At 36.0% G+C, this 14,836-nt stretch overlaps 1 non-coding gene across 1 annotated transcript; it reads left to right on the plus strand.

Moving 5' to 3' along the window:
* The first annotated feature begins 1,123 nt into the window (after nucleotides 1-1,123).
* TRNAY-GUA lies at nucleotides 1,124-1,195 on the plus strand. The gene has a single exon. It is a non-coding gene; the product is annotated as a tRNA-Tyr (tRNA).
* Nucleotides 1,196-14,836: the final 13,641 nt, after the last annotated feature.

Here is a 14,836-nt window from a genome sequence, read left to right on the forward strand (position 1 = left end):
AGGGATAACTCTACAACCCAAAAAAATCAAATCATTAGTCAAATAAACTCTCATGCATAAGTGTTATTGACCCAAGGGTAGATCTCATAATGAAATGTGACGCATCAAATATCGGATATGGAAGTATCTAAATTTGTCAAAGAGGACAGACAATCAATTATCATATTTCATTCAAAAGCCTCAATAATACCATACAAATTACAAAATAGTAAAAAAAAAAATAACAAAACTATTAAAATCTATTCCAGAGTCAAATTTAATTTTAGAAAAAGAAGGGAATAATCTTGTTTCAAGCAAAAAAAAATAATTTTGCTAGATAGAAGTAAATTTGGTTGTGGTTTGATTTTAAAATTCTACCTATAAAAGAAGTTGAAAACACCTTGGGAGATTACCTATGGGAGAGTTTCTAACAAAGTATCTCTACTCCCCTCTGTCTACTCAAACTATACTAATCCAACCAATCATTTGCATGGACTCAAAAGTTCAATTACCTATAAATCCAACCAATCATTTGCATGGACTTAAAAGTTCAATTACCTATAAAATAAGTTGAAAACACCTTGTGAAAGTCTGTAAGGATACTACGACCTCTAGCTTTGCAAAATTCAGCGTTGTTGGCGCTTATCAAAATCGCTGCCAAAATAAAGTTTAACAAGTGGTTCTATGGTGTAGTGGTTAGCACTTTCGACTTTGAATCTAACGACCTGTGTTTAATTCCCGATAGGTAATCTACCAATTTATACAAAATTGGTCCATAGCCGATTTGGTAGGGTCACTTTTGGACCGATAATCTGTAGAAGGAGTCACTAAGGTTGAGATCATACAAAATGGGAGAATAGCTCAATGTTAGAGCATTCGATTGTAGATCAAGAGGTCACCAATTCAAACCTAGTTGGGCCCTTCTATCTTGGATAGAAATTTGTTACGCTTTTTGGACCGACACTATGTCTAAGGGGTCACTAAGGTTAAAATCCTACAAAATGGATCCATGGCTCAGTAGTAGAGAATTTGACCGGTCACCCGTTTGAACTTGGTTGGGTCCTTTTATTTTGGATAGACACTTTTTACACTTTGGGGCTGACACTCTGTAGAAGGGGTCACTAAGGTTGAAATCATACAAAATGGGTCCATAGCTCAGTGGTAGAGCATTTGACTGTAGATCAAGAGGTCACGAGTTCAATTCTGGTTGGGCCCTTTTATTTTGGACAGACACTTTGTTCGATATACTTACCGACCACCGAGTGTCTAAAGGAAAAGAAATAAGAATAATTACCGATTCTAAACCTTATTCCAAAGTCCTCCACCACATAGAACCATGTATTTAGAACCTAAGGGCCATGTAAGAAATCATTAAGAAAAAGAGTCTCCATGTAAGAAATCATTAAGAAAAGAGTGTGGCCACCACATAGAACCATGTATTTAGAACCTAAGGGCCATGTAAGAAATCATTAAGAAAAAGAGTCTCCATGTAAGAAATCATTAAGAAAAGAGTGTGGTATCCATATCTTTCTGGCCACTACTCACTCCATGTTTTCCATACCTTTCATGTAACTAAGAGTAGGTGCTTCGAGACGGGTCATGACTCCCTTTTGTTTTCACTTAATATATGTTCATTAAATTTTAATTCTTTTTTTATTTCGAAAAAACATTTTACTTTGTTTTCAACCTCTTTTAACTTGCAATCCATGCTTCAAGAACCCACGGAAAATGGGTCATGCTTCAAGAACCCACAGAACATTTTTCTTTTTTCTCTCGTACCCACCTTATACATAAGGATGCGGGGGATCGATCCTGCGTACTTCTTGCATGCTAAGCGAGCACTCTACCTCTGAGCTACATCCCTACAATTTTTGCATCACAAAACCCTAAATTTTCCGTCATCAACAATAGTGAAAATGAAGAAATATTGCTACCCAACATGTCATGAATAAGGAAAAATTAAAAATAAATAATATATCTAATAATAGATAGTCTTATAGTCTTATTTTTGGAGATGCAGGGTATCAATCCTCGTACCTCTCGCATGCAAAGCGAGCGCTCTACCATCTGAGCTACATCCCCATAATTTTTATATCATAAAACCTTAAATGTCCCATCATCAATAATAGTGAAAATAAAAAAAAATATCAAATTATTAATAACAAATAGTTTGGTTTGGTGATGCGGGGCATCGATAATTGTGAAAATGAAAAAATATAATAACAAATTAAATATTTTCTTTTGGAGATGCGGGTTATCAATCCCCGTACAACTCGCATGCAAAGTGAGCGCTCTATTATCTAAGCTACATCTTCACAATTTTTACGTCACAAAACCCTAAACATCTCATCATGAATAATAGTGAAAATGAAAATATATCGCTACTCATTATGTCATAAATAAGAAAATATTGAATAGAAATAAAATAGTAATAACGAATAGTTTCTTTTGGAGATGCGAGGTATCGATCCCGTATCTCTCGCATGCTACATTCCCACGATTTTACATAAAAAAAACTCTAAACTTCCCGTCATCAATGATGTTGAAAATGAAAAACTATCCCCGATCATTATGTCGTAAAGGACAAAAAATTTAAAAGAACTAATATATTTAGTAATCATTTCATTTGTTGATGCATGGTACCGATCCCAGTACTTCTCACATGAGATGCAAACGCTCTACCATCTAAGCTATATCCTCAAGATTCTTACGTCACAAAATCCTAAACATCTCGTCATCAATAATATGGGGTAACGATCCGATCCTTGTACCTCTCGCATGCTAAGCAAGCAATCTACCATCTAAGCTACGTTCCCACAATACTTATATCAGAAAACTCTAAATGTCCCGTCATCAATTCTAGTGAAAATGAAAAAATATCTCCGCTAATTATGTCATAAATAAGGAAAGGCTGAATAGAAGTAAAATATTAATAACAAATAGTTTCTTTTGGAGATGGGATATCCCCTTACCTCTCGCATGCTACATCCCCATACCTCTCGCATGCAAAGCGAGTGCTCTACCATCTAAGCTATATCCCCACTATTCTTATGTCACAAAGTCCTAAACATCTCGTCTTCAGTAATAGTGAAAATGAAAAACTATCCCGGCTCATTATGTCCTAAATAAGAAAAAATTTGAAAGAAATAATATATTTAGTAATCGATTCAATTTGAAGATGCAAGGTATTGATCCTCGTACTTTTCACATGGGAAATGAACGCTCTACCATTTGAACTACATCCCTACGATTCTTACATTAGAAAACCCTAAACGTCCCTTCATCAATAATTGTGAAAATAAAAAAGTATCTCTGCATATTATGTCATAAATAAGGAAATATTGAATAGAAATAAAATATTAATAATAAATAGTTTCTTTTGGAGATGCGAGTTATCGATCCTCGTACCTCTCGTATGCTAAGCCGTACTTCTCACATGCTAAACGAAGCTACATCCCCACAATTCTTGCATCACAAAACCCTAAATTTTCCATCATCAATAATAGTGAAAATAAAGCTACTCAACCTGTCATGAATAAGGAAAAATTGAAAAGAAATAATTTTCAATAATATATTTAATAATAGATAGTTTTATTTTGGAGATGAGTGGTATCTATCCCCGTAGCAGTCTACCATTTGAGCTACATCCCCACGATTCTTATGTCACAAAATCCTAAATGTCTCGTCATCAATAATAGTGACATGAAAAACTATCTCTGCTCATTATGTTGTAAATAAGAAAAAATTGAAAAGAAATAATATATTTAGTGATCGATTCATTTAGAGATGCAAGGTATCGATCTCCGTACTTTCCACATCGGAAGCGAGCGCTCTACCATCCCCACGATTCTTACATCAGAAAACCCTAAACCTCCCATCATCAAATGAAATGGAATAATATATTTAGTGATAATGAAAAAATATATCCGCTCATTATCTCATAAGTTTAGTGATCAATTCATTTGGAGATGCAAGGTATCGATCTTCATACTTTCCACATCAGAAGCGAGCGCTCTACCACTAGACCAATTCATGTATCTGTGTTATTTTAATTTATTTAATTACTTGGTAAATGTCTTTCATACTATAATCTCTTGAAGGGGCATTTTGAGAATCAAACTTTCATACCACTAGACCAAATGCCTTGTTATACCCACTTGAAACGTATGTATGAAGCCCATGCCCTTGTTATACCCACTTGAAACGTATGTATGAAGCCCATGCCCTTGTTATACCCACTTGAAACGTATGTATGAAGCCCATGCCCTTGTTATACCCACTTGAAACGTATGTATGAAGCCCATGCCCTTGTTATACCCACTTGAAACGTATGTATGAAGCCCATGCCCTTGTTATACCCACTTGAAACGTATGTATGAAGCCCATGCCCTTGTTATACCCACTTGAAACGTATGTATGAAGCCCATGCCCTTGTTATACCACTTGAAACGTATGTATGAAGCCTTAGGCCTAGGTATTAAGGTCGTATTTTGTCGTATTGCAGGAAATACGTGAAGTCCTCGGATGTAGGATACTATGAGTATTAAGAGCATGATGGTAAATATAAAATTTCAAATATGAAGTTAGGTTGATTTCGAATATGAAGTCCTTAGATAAGAAAAGATTTAGACATAGGGGCATTTCAAGAATTGAACTCAAAACCTATTGCACCCCAAGTGAGAATCATACCACTAAACCAAATGCCTTTTCTTGAACACCTAATATTTTTAGCTTCTACTCAAATATATTTTTCTCTTAGTAGATGGAGGGCTATAAAACGAAAAGTTGAATTGTTTCAATATACAAGGGATATCAAAAAAACCAACAACCCAACAAAAGAAACAAACTAATCAATTTTGGTTGAATTGATTCGGTTCAGTTCATTAGTTTGTTTGATTTAATTTTTCTATTTTGTCTCATATGACAAGAAAATAAAGTTGTATTGAATGCACCTTAGTTTCATTTATGACAAACTCATATGAAACATAATTGCATTAATAGTACTCAGAGTTGGAGTCTATAAGCATTTCATGAACTTCAGTGCAATTCATGCTTCATTAAAGATGAGATAAACTTTAGTCAGGTAAGGGGAACTTTAAATTACTTCATGCGGAGCTTTAATTACTATATGCTAGTTACAATCTTTAGGATTGACTAATTGGACACGAATTCATGGATTGAGGGAAATTTTTGTGTAATTATCAACTACAACATAATTTTTGTGTAATTATGAGTCCTAAACTTGTTTCTTTGCATAATATGGATTTAGTTGAACTATTATTATCGATAAGATGGAGAAAGAAATTTTCTTTGAATTGACTAATAGACCTAGGTTCATCATTGTTGTCTTTTAACTTGTGATTTTGCAAAAAGCTTAACTAATATGAACTGTCATGTCACAAGAACTTTAAGGTAAATCAAGAATATACTCTACACATCATTCAAGATGGCAAAAAAATGGAGTTAAATTGAACGCACTTTAGTTTCATGTTTGGTGTGTTCAAGATAAAACATAATTATATTAATGATATCGAGCCTGGAGTCTGTAAGAATTTAATGATCTTAAGAGAAATTCCGGTTTTATTAGAGGATATCAACTTTATTTAAGGTACTAGGAGTTCATGAATCTGGATTTGAATCTGGTTAAGGAACAGTAAGATTTAAAGTTTTGAATTCTAGACCAAATTTGTACCTAATTATTTCTTTTTATGACTAATTATAAATGAAGAGAAACCATGTTTAGACTAGCAGTTTAAAGTCAGGAGATGCGGTCACAAGTGTGATTATTTTGGATGCGTTCGTAATAGAACTTACCATTGAGATGAGAGAGCCTTCAAAGGTTGTGCACTCACAGATGGGGTTGTTATGTAGCCTTAGTCTGTCTATGTGTTTGAGTTTTTTTGTACTTTTTTTTTTTTTTTTGTTGTAGTTGTATCCCAAAAACTTTGTTTTTTGTTGGGATAAATTTGAACAACACCGTCTTATCATTTTATTTTATTTTATATTTAATGTTTTGTTGTTTTCTCAATCTCATTTTAATTTTACAACATTTTCTTATTTTATATTAATTTACTTTTATTTTTATTCGTTTTCACTCTCAATTTTAGTTTCTATTTTAGTTTTGAACCCTTGAAATTTGGGTTATGACAGATTGGTATCAAAGCAGCCAGATTTTAAATTATATAGATGTTTTCTTAGGATAAAGAGTCGTATATCTCTATGACTCAGCTCGATGGCACGTCTCTCCGCGACCAAGTAAGCAGTCTAACCCTATTTTGTAGTACATGATATGTTGTAAAACTTGTATGAATTTATTGTATGTTTTGATTTTCGTGGTAGTTATAAAATGTCCTTGGACGTTAAAGAGTGAATGTTAACTATATAAGACAATAATGGATCAACGTTATAGTGTCTAGATATGGTGAGGAGGAAAAGAGTGGTCATGAGATATCTGACTAGCCTTAGGAAAACAGAGAGTTGTCGTTGCACAGTGCGAGACATCTAATCCATAAAATGAAGAAACTGGAGATGGTCCCCAAATGTTTGTATGGACCATTTCCAATCGCACTTTCTTTGGTTCCTTGGCAGCATCAACTAGATTAACCCTACGGCGTGACAATCCTTGAGCTTCCACTCTTCCGTGGTCATGATATCCAGCTTCACCCCCAAAATGGGTTCCTGAATATCTTTCTCGTATAGATAATCTTCAATCTGCGTCTTCTTGAAACTGATATCGAATCCATCAAACTTTTCAATTCCAGTCTTTGAACTTTCCATCTTCACAGATCGTGGTGAATCTCTCCTCGCTCTGATATGAGTTATTAGAATCACACAACAACGCACACACTTGATCTAAATGAACACAAAGAACATGATAGAGAAAAATGTAAGAAGAAATATTGACTAATGGTTTTGTATTAATGACTTCAGGTATGCAAAGAGAGGATATGGAGAATGAGAAATGTACATTTAGGAAGCACTGACTAATGGGTATACATATGATTTCAGTTTATTATATATAGTTTCACTGTATGTAACTGCCTACTATATATAATTATTTAGTATATATATCTGTATCAGATTTTTACTATAAATAGTCAGCCTTCATATCAAACCTTCTAGAGCCCAAATAGTCAGGGATTGACATCCTGCTAGAACACGAAGTCATTTACATGCCCCTAGCAAAATGCGTAGTAGTAACGGAGTCTAACCCAACGATCATTCAGACAAACATCCATCAACCAAGAGGGGTGAAAATGATGACGATAGTACAGTTGAGAAAGAATCTTAGCCATGATGAATCTACACTTACTGCCATTATTGTATTTGAAAAGGGGGAGCTCAAGTGTGCCAACCTCAACAAAAACTTTATTGCCACTACATGAACACCACGACCCAAAACAAGAAGGTCAGGTATTGGGTTTAACCCCACAAGAGAGATAAATCACAAGATTAGTTTCATACAACATTTCATAATGTTGGGAGGTCATTTAGGGCTTAACCCGTAGGTAGTCTTCCTTAGGGGCATTACGGTCATTTTACTCCTAATTCTTGGTTTTGCTACTTAAGGAGTTCCAGTGGCTTTCAAACTTCACCACCTCATCAATCATCATACAATAAGATCTACGGTAGAGTTTCATAGCATTTGGAGGTCATCTAGGTCATGAACCGTAGGTAGATATCCTTAAGGGCATTATGGTCATTTTGCCCCATTTCTTGGTTTACCTACTTATCCTTATCCATTGACCACTAAATTTCACACATAACCTAAACATGCTTTAATATGCTCATCATTAAAGTTTCATAGGCATCAGAGCTCATTTAGTGGGTTATTTTAATGTTTCTTAAATCCCGAGCAATTTGGTTGGTTCAGTGCCTTAACTTACGATTCTTTGATTTTTTCTTTCATAGATCCTTGTGTAATACTTGGTTTAGGGTTGATATGAAAATCCAAGAGATTCCTACAAGTATTTCTTAAGAAAAGTCCAAGGTGGCTACTTACCTCATCGTCGACGTTCGGGACCTTCGTTCTTGAGCTTCGAGTACCCGAATTACTTCACATTTCCTTCCATAGACTCCTTATTGTGTCTAGTATCTGGAACCATAAGTTTTGTCATGAGAACCAGTATGGAAGGGAGTTAAAATTGAGAAACACCGAGGGAAGGTCAGATTTTGGGCCGACTTGGCCGGTTCAACTAAACCGGCCACGTCATCGTCTTCTTCCTCTGGTAGCCGATTCTAGGGGTTTTCAAGGCTCGATTTCTTCATGGAACCTCTTCCATATCTTTTCCTCAAACTATAGGAATTGGTTTGGAGGAACGTCTTTGAGTGTGGAACCTTAATTTCCAGAAATCATTCTCGGTATGCAACTCACCCGAAATGTCGGATTTGTTATCACTTGGGTATCTTGTTATACGACATTTCAGCTCTCGATTCCTTCATAGAAATTGTGGGTAATCTTGTTTAGAAACTATAGGAATAATTTTGAGGAGTAATGGTGGAGAATTGCTCTCGAATTTGGAAGAAACCCGAGAGTAGGAGGCCCACAATTCAAACGCTCATAACTCTCAAATGAGTGCTTGATCTTGCTCGAGTCTTGTTGCATATTGTTGCCCCTACTTCAGACTTTATAGGAGGAGCTTAAACCGACATTGAAAGCTCCAGATTCATTGTGATTCAGAGATTGAACGTTCTGGATAATTTGTCAAAAAATCTGCTCCGATCGGGGCTTTATCGACTTTAGTTTTGAATACCAGCCGTTGGATGTGATGATCTGTCCGTTGTCTAGATCTTATCCGAATTTGGGGAAGATCCAACGGCTAAGATTTGAGTTTCGAGAGATATTTCTCAGATGGTCACTGTAGATGCTCTGATCCTGATCAAAGGGGCATTTTCGTAATTATCCCTTCTTCTAGGGGTACTATGGTAATTTTTCACTTTCCCAATATTTTAATATTATTTTTCTAAAAAATCCATAATTTTTCTAAAAATCCTTCATCTCATGTTGGTCATATTTCCCTTCTTGAGTATCTTGAAATTCCTTCTAGATAAGGAACTAAAAATCTAGGAAGATCCTTCCTAATTGGAAAAATGACCTTTTTGCCCTTTTCACTTACTTTTACTTTCCAATCCTTTTTCCATAGGTCTTAAACTCCATTACCATCACTTGTTAGGGTTAAGAATGACTTTCTTGAGATCATCATCCTTACTTAATCCTTTAATTCCTCCCCTTTTGATCATTTGGGTCTTACATGGGCGGCTTATTCTTGTTGGATCTAATTCCTTTCATTTTTGGGGTGTTACAAGACTATAGGAACTTGCTCAGAGGACGTGAGAGTTACATTGGCCCACAATGCATCTCATGGACGATGCAAAACTATGGTGGCGCTTGAAGGTGAATTGTATAAAAAACTGGTCATGCACCAAGAAATCATGGGAAGACCATTGATGGAATTGAAGCAATCGGCGCTCCCCTTGATGGGTTTCCAATCAAAGACCTAATGTTTCATGTTGACTCTTTGGAAGAAAGAGCCACAGGATCGAACAACAAGAAACGTGGCGGTAGCTCTAAGAACTCAATCACACACATAAAAAAACGTGTCGAAGAGTTAGACATTACACAGAAGATCTGGCTTTCATCGAGGAGACCTGAGTTTGATTCTCGACAATGAAATTTTATTTTCTTATTTCTTTTATTTTATAGTTTCATCTTTTGTCACCCATTATATTTAAACTTTACCTAGGTTTGAGAAGCACTATAATGGATGAGTTCAATAGTATCTTAAATTCAAAAGACTTTTATGAACTTGTTTTGAGAGGCATATAATGGTTAAGTTCAATAGTATCTTAGATTAAAAAGACTTTTATGAACTTTGAACCTTTAATAGTGTTATGTCATAGATATTTGGTTCAATTTGAACAAGTGAGGTTGAGGCCATTCAAATGGTTAATGTGATAATCTGGTAATTTTCAAGGTCTCTTTGGTTGAACGCCATCATGGGTGAGATGACTAAGATGAGCACCAGAGTGAGTTTGACAAGAAGGGTCATAGAGAACCACACCCCAAACCAAGCTCATGTTGGGCTTAACAAACTGAAAATCCAAAAACACAAACCCTTAAATGGGTATCGAGATACTAAGGAATTAAAAAACTTTATTTTTGACATAGAACAATACTTGAAGGCTACAGAAACTTGCTCATAGGACTTAAGAGTTACGTTGGCCACAATGCATCTCATGGACGGTGGCGCTCGAAGGTGGATGATATAAAAATTGGGTCATGCACCATAAACTCATGGGAAGACCGTTGATGGAATCGATGCAATCGACGCTTGCCATGATGGGTTACCAATTAAAGACCTGACGTTTGATGTTGACTCTTTTATAGAAAAAGCCACACGATCGAACACCTCAAAATGTCACGGTAGATCTAAGAACTCTATCATACGACTTGAGAGTTGAGGGCTATAAGAACTTTCTCATACGACCTGAGAGTTATGTTATCCGCAATGTATCTCATGGACGATGCAAAACTATGGTAGTGCTCGAAGGTGAATGGTATAAAAAATGGGTCATGCACCATAAACTCATGGGAAGATCGTTGATGGAATCGATGCAATCGACTCTCCCGTGGATGGGTTGCCAATCAAAGACCTAACATTTGATATTGACTCTTTTGAAGAAAGAGCCACACAATCGAACAGCTCGAAACGTCGCGATAGCCATGAGAACTCTAACACACATAGGGAAGGACGTGTCGAAGAGTTAGACATTAAGCAAAAGATCATGCTAAAACTCTTCAGCGATCTGACAAAAGACTTCAGGACATCTACACCAAAAATCAATTGTTGTCCAGCAGTCAGGATATTTGGCTTTCACCTAGGAGACCGGGTTCAATTCTCGGCAATTGATTATTATTTTCTTATTTCATTTTATTTTACAGTTTCTATCTTACACTAAAAAGACTTTTATGAACTTCGTACCTTTGTTAGAGTTATGTTATAGATATTTTGTTCAATTTCAAATGGTTAATGCGATAATCCAGTCGTTTTCGAGGTCTCTTGTTGAACGACGTCATGGTTGAGATGAGCAGGTGATTCAAATGGTTAATGTGATAATCCAGTCGTTTTTCGAGGTCTCTCTTGTTGAACGACATCATGGTTGAGATGAGCAGGTGATTCAAATGGTTAATGCGATAATCTAGTCGTCTTCGAGGTCTCTCTTGTTGAACGACATCATGGTTGAGATGAGCACCCGAGTGAGTTTGACAAGTTGGGCTATAGAGAACCACACCTCAAGCCAAGTTCATGTGGGCTTAACAAACTTAAAATCCAAGAGCACAACCCCTTAAATGGAAACCGGGATGCTAAGGAATTAAAAAGCTTTATTTTTGACGTAGAACAGTACTTGAAGGTTACTGGAACTTGCTCATAGGACCTAAGAGTTACGTTGGTTGCAATGCATCTCATGGACGATGCAAAACTATGGTGGCGCTCGAAGGTGAATGGTATAAAAAATGGGTCATGCACCATAAACTCATGGGAAGACTGTTGATGGAATCGATGCAATCGACACTCCTCTAGATAGGTTGCCAATCAAAGACCTGACGTTTGATGTTGACCCTTTTGAAGAAAGAGCCACACGATTGAACAGCTCGAAACGTCACGGTAACTCTGAGAACTCTATCACATACATGAAAGCTCGAAGAGTTAGACATGATCCAAAACATCGTAGTAAAACTCTTCAACGATTAGACAAAAGACTTTAAGACAACTTCACCAAAAATTTATTATTGTCCAACGGTTTGGATATTTGGCTTTCACTTAGGAGATTCTAGTTTGATTCTCTGAAATTGAATATTATTTTCTTATTTCTTTTTATTTTATAGTTTCATCTTTTGTCACGAATTATATTTAAACTTTACCTCATTTTGAGAGGCATTTTAATGGTAAAGTTCAATAGTATCTTGATTAAAAAGACTTTTATGAACATCGTACCTATGTTAGTGTTATGTTATAGATATTTGTTTCAATTTCAACAAGTGGGATTGAGGTGATTCAAATGTTTAATGCGATAATCCGGCTATTTTCGAGGTCTCTCTTGTTGAACGCCATCATGGTTGAGATGAGCACTCGAGTGAGTTTGACAAGTTGACTCGAATTTAAACTTTACCTACCTTTGAGAGGCACTATAATTGTCAAGTTCAATGGTATTTTTGATTAAAAAGACTTTTATGAACTTTGTACCTTTGTTTGTGTTACTTTGTACCTTTGTTTGTGTTACTTTGTACCTTTGTTAGTGTTATGTTATAGACATTTGGTCAAGTTCAACAAGTGGGGTTGAGGTGATTCAAATGGTTAATGTCACTTTATTTGATTCAAATTGTTAATGTGATAATCCAGTTGAATAGTTACTGGTTATTTCCAAGGTCTCTCTTATCGAATGCCAATAAGGCTGAAATGGTTGAGATGAGCACGTGAGTGAGTTTGACAAAATTGAAAGAAAATCAAATAAAATCTAAAAAAAATCAATAAAATTGAAAAAAGTTGAAAAAAAATTTAGCTTTATGACACTTCCTTCAACTCGAAGGGCGGTAAATCAAGGATTCCTTCGCCCAAGACCCATGATCCAACTCCCAACATCGAAATGATAAGCTATAGAATCATTCCAAGAACCTCAATGGATGGGTTACAAACTCACATTACCAATCTCGACAACTGGACGTGTCATCGGCATTTGAAGAACGACCGCATCATAGCAAGTCATGGGGATAGAAGATCCCGTTGAAGGATGATAGACCAACCGTAATCTTCAGCCCAACGAGCCAAGCTTTTGTAGAAGCAAGAACTCTTGTATTAAAGAAATTAACAACTTCTTATACAAAATTTGGATCAACCAAGAGATAAAGCTAGAATTAGATGATGAGATCCAAGATTTGAGAAACAAGATTTGAAACCTTTTTCTAAATTGAGTCACTTCACAATCAAGTTATCGAACTTGATCAAGGCTTGATTGAATGACTAAGATGCAATCTACCACAAGAATTGCATGAAACTAACAAATGACAAAGATATGCTCAGATTTCTATAAGGAAGATCGTCTCATAGAGATCAACTTCATTGATCACAAATATGCTTTTACATAATAATTTGTGGGTATTTATAGTCTCTCAACAAAAGAAGTTAGTGGCCGTGTTTTAATCTCGATCCCTTTAAATCTCCATAGAAGACGAAGTCAATTTGAGCATTACAAACTTTATGAAATTAAAATAATAAATAAAGTTTTCTAACAACTTATGAAATGATGCTTGCAACTTCATCTACTACTTCAACCGTGCAAATATTTACTTTTGAATCTCCAAATGGTCTTGACTCAAACGAATCAGCTTGTAACACATGAAATGATGGTTGAACCTAGCCTATCCAATTTTGTAGATGAAATATGAATGCTTGTTGAATCTTCTTGGCCTTGGGTTGTGTAATAGGTCTAGTTGGAACACCGTGATTCTTATCATCATCCTCCTTTTCAAAAGAATTCGTCCTCAAATCAGAAAAATCATCACCTACATCAAAAGGACTCAACTCAACAACATTGAAAGTAGGATGTACACCGTGATTCTTATCATCATCCCCCTCTTCAGGATTCGTATGTGATGCTCTAGTTTATTGTATTTCTCTCTACTCAACGTTATAAAACCCCACTAGAGTTTTAGTCCAAGTGGGAGTTTGTTGGGTTTTATGTCCTAAAACTCATAGTTTGTAAACAAGGATATATTCTATTTTCAATAAAGTTATTATTGATGTTTATTCAGTAAAAATTGTTATTGAATAAAGTGAACTTTACGATCATTAATCTAAATCCAATAAACTAACAACACTCTAGCTATAGTATGATTACTTGAACTATATGTAGAGACATAAGAGGGGATCAAGTTCAAGTATATAGTCAAAATGATCTATAGTATAAGGATAAGGCTGAGTACCTTATTCTGGGGACACTATGGATGCGGCCCACTTTTGTATATGATATAAACAATGTGATCACTAAATTGTACATGTGGAGACATGTGAGTGGGGGCGTCCTATGCAATGAGTATTGCATTAGATCGGACCATGAAGAAAACCACTCTCACTTTATAATGTCGTTTACTGTTGAGACTGATTTTCTTTTCATTCGATAACCTAGGTAACTCGGTTTTAATCCTGAGCTAACCATGAACTCCTGTTTATTCGGAATTATCCTTAGATTTGCATGGGTGAGAGTGGCTATAATTCGCCGACTCAACAGGCCTCCCATTTCAGGGGTAAGACTGGGTGAATGGCTGGGGACGTGGGGTGCAAGACGGAATTCACTCCTACCCACTTTTAGGGATAGAAGAAAGGTAGTTCCCTTAAGCACTGACTCCAGGTCTTGAACAAGGGGCCCACCCTCTCATTGGCCTGAGAGGGATTCGGTTTACTGGTTGGACCACAAACCAATTGTTGATTAGAGGATCAGTGAGACATAAGGAACAAGAAGTAACTTCAGGGGTAAAACGGTAAATTGACCCAGCTCTAGTTACGAACAACCTGTGAAGGATCCACTTACTAATCATGGTTATATCAGATGGACAGAAATATATCTATAGTGAGGGGAGTGCAACTACTAGGCTATAGTGGAGTGTCCTAGTAGTTAACGAATGTTGGTTAACCAGGTTAATGAGTTTAACCGGTTAATCTTGGATCGTTGGAGCCCATGATCTATAGGTCCATTAGGTCCCTCTGCTAGCTCATATCGAACTAAACCATAGAACAGTGTGACGAGTGAGTTCGAAGTGTTCGAATTCAAATTAGGGAATATGCGTTACATATATACGATA

The sequence above is a fragment of the Cucurbita moschata genome, unplaced genomic scaffold (genome assembly GCF_002738365.1).
Source record: "Cucurbita moschata cultivar Rifu unplaced genomic scaffold, Cmos_1.0 Cmo_Scf00087, whole genome shotgun sequence".
NCBI lineage: Eukaryota > Viridiplantae > Streptophyta > Magnoliopsida > Cucurbitales > Cucurbitaceae > Cucurbita > Cucurbita moschata.